Source organism: Moschus berezovskii, chromosome 4 (genome assembly GCF_049115385.1).
Source record: "Moschus berezovskii isolate FMDL1 chromosome 4, NW_MosBer_1.0, whole genome shotgun sequence".
NCBI lineage: Eukaryota > Metazoa > Chordata > Mammalia > Artiodactyla > Moschidae > Moschus > Moschus berezovskii.
In genome coordinates this window covers 107,475,804-107,478,858 of record NC_142463.1, presented here as the reverse complement: position 1 = coordinate 107,478,858, position 3,055 = coordinate 107,475,804, and the positions used below count along the sequence as shown (strand labels likewise).

The 3,055-nt window shown below is 40.8% G+C and overlaps 1 long non-coding RNA gene across 1 annotated transcript; it reads left to right on the top strand.

Annotated features, from left to right (window-relative positions):
* The first annotated feature begins 813 nt into the window (after nucleotides 1–813).
* On the top strand, nucleotides 814–2,257 carry LOC148778188 (uncharacterized). Its single transcript, XR_016037134.1, has 2 exons — nucleotides 814–951; nucleotides 1,677–2,257. It is a non-coding gene; the product is annotated as an uncharacterized LOC148778188 (long non-coding RNA).
* The last annotated feature ends 798 nt before the right edge of the window (nucleotides 2,258–3,055 follow it).

Sequence of the window (3,055 nt, the reverse complement as noted above, 5' to 3'; positions counted from 1 at the left end):
AGGAAAATTTGAATAATCCTTGGAAATTTCTCAAAAGTTGAAGAAATAGAAGGAGATCAGTTGGAGAAATTATGTAGAAGCAGGTGGTGGGTCATGTTGGGGAGTTATGAGCAAAAAGCTTGCTTTCTATCATAGGTCTAAGGTCTGAGCTGCCACAATATTTGAATTACAGTAGGTGATGCTACAGTTTTAGTGAATTTCCTGTGATTCAAAGTGAGACAGATTTATAAAGGTCACAAGCATCTTCTTGATGTCCTGTATTCCATGGAGCAAAGCAGTGAGAGGAGGACCCTAGAGGGTTACCACTTTACTGAAGGTGTCTATCTATCATAATGGGAAGGCTGGTGAGAAGACCTGCAACCTGCCCTCAGTTTATTTTAGAAGCAAGGAGACTTTATTTTTATTTTATTTTTTAAAATTTATTTATTTTAATTGGAGGCTAATTACTTTACAAAAGACTCTGAGGTAGAGAGAAAGGTGTCCCAGGTAGCCAGGCCCTTTGCAACCCAGTATGTAGAATAGAATGGCAACCAGTTCAAGTGGACAAAACAAACAGTTTTATAATTCAAGGAAGGTGAAAGAGAGAAAAGATCATATCCTCTGATGAAGAAAAGGAGCCCTTGATGACAAGTTAGAGAACATCCCCCACCACAAACCTCTACAAATCCTTCTGTCATAAACTCCTGAAACTAAGAGCTAAGCAGAGACTCTGTGAGTCATGAGAACGTAATCCAGTGAGGAGATCCTGGAGCAGGGCATTTCCTCTTTTTGGAGTCCCTGTCAAGCCAGTTATGGATGGATTTGCATTTTGGTTGGGAAATGACTGAACCAGGCCCATTTTGGCAGCTCAACTTCCCCCTGGGTGGGGCAGCAAGCCCCAATAAAAAGGCCCTTTGCTGCACCACCACCATCCTCCTGCTACTCAAGTCCTGATAGACTTTGGAGAACCTGGTGAGTCTGATTCTTCAGTTCTACTTTGTTCCTGGGCTCCCAAATATTGAGTTTATGCTGGAGGCAGCACATTTGGTGGGTCCAAAGTTATGATCAAGCATTTAATGCGCCTTAATGGATGGGAACTTGGAACTTGTATGCTATATTTATTAGGTTTCGGGTAGAGAGTTTGAATTTCCCTATTGAAAAAGAAGTTAATAGGAAATCTTTGACATTAAGAGGTAAAGAAGAAACTGTTTTTTCTTTTTTGATATCGTTTTGGTGTCCTTCTGTGGCGATTTCAGAGGCATTTCTCCTAGAAAGTATGAGGCCCTTGTATCCTTCCTGGTGGCCCTTTGCTCTGTACACAAGTCAGACTGCTGGGACCTCATGAGAGATAATGAAGATTGGAATTGCTTGTGAGCTTGCCCCAGATTTTAGAACTTGTGATGGACTTTTTTTGAAGATGTTGTTTTAGTTAAAAAAAAACAAAAAAATTAATGCTCTGTTCTTTCAAACAAAAATATTTTTTTAAGAAAATTTGTATGAGCAAAGAGAAGGTTTTCTCTGGGCTGATGAAACAATTTCCTAAGAGAGCAAGAGAAGCCAGAAATTCATTAAAAGAGATGAAAAAAATGAAAGCACATTCTTAGAGACTGGCTACTAGCTGATGGTATTGCATAATTTTTGCCATGTCCTTCTGTAGGAATTCCTTCTTGTGAACACTGTTGTGTAATTTCTTTCAGATTCTAAGATTCCAGAAAGATGTCTCAGCAGCAGCAGCAGTGCAAGCAGCCCTGCCAGCCACCTCCAGTAGTGTGCCCACCGAAATGCCCTGAGCCTTGCCCACCTCCAAAGTGCCCTGAGCCATGCCCACCTCCTCAGTGCCAGCAGAAATGCCCTCCTGTGCCACCTCCCCAACAATGCCAAGAGAAGTGCCCCCCCAAGTGCAAGTAACAGCATCAGCTTTTATCTGGATCAGGAAAGGATAAGGACAGTTGACTCACCTAGCTCCACAGCTCTACCTTCCTCTTCTCTTCAAATCCTATCATGGATACAGAAGGAGCTTCTGCACCCTTCAGCCAGCAATATGCCTGTGGTGATTTCAGACAGCTAGAGGTTTACTTTCTGAGGTTGCTATACTGCTTTACTCTTGAAAGTGCCCAGGAAAGCATCACCAAGCTTCAGAAGGAAGAACAGAAGCTCTTCTCCTGGGTCCCATCAGAGGATTCTCTCACTGCCTTCTGTGTCTGTCACCTGGGCAGGGGTTTCTACAGGCTGGGAAATTGTTAACTTATCCTCTACCTCCTGAATAAAGTAGAATTCCTTTGTGTGATGTTAAAAATGCTTTCTTTCTTTTAAAAGTTGCTTTTAACAATACTGTATAATTGTTTTAGTTTATTTATATTCTTCTTTGATACCAAGGTTCAGGATCTCACAAACATTGTTGCCCGAATTTTGAGTGACATAACAGGTTATTTTTATATAATTTCTAATCCATATTACTTATTTAATTGAAGATTGATTGATTTGAGAAGTTTTAAACTCCTCAGGATTTTTGCTTCTTTACTAAAAAAGTGGGGGAAATCTTAGATACATTGCTCACTCATCTGGGGCATACAAATTAAATGAATGTGTTTAGTTTAGTTGAAACATTGCTAGATGCAGAGCTAGCACTTAGCGAAGCAGTAAATCATCCTTGCCTTAGTCATCACCAGCATCACTGCTGTCATCAGCATCACCACCATACTTGTTCCAGCAGGAAAGTGGCTCAGACATAATTAGTGTAGCAAAAAGAAAAAGTCTTAAACTTTGTTGCTGCTGCTGCTGCTGCTAAGTCACTTCAGTCGTGTCCGACTCTGCGCGACCCCATAGACGGCAGCCCACCAGGCTCCCCCGTCCCTGGGATTCTCCAGGCAAGAACACTGGAGTGGGTTGCCATTAAACTTTGTTACACTTTCCTAATTTATTGTTCCTTTTCTTCTTCGTTAACCTTATTTTTAATGTGATATTGCAAATATAGAATTTGGGGGAATTACTGGAATATTTTTGCATAAAATTATAGTGGTTTTTAAAACATAGGTAGTAGAGAAGAAAGAGAAATATCCTTACCAGGCAAAGAGCT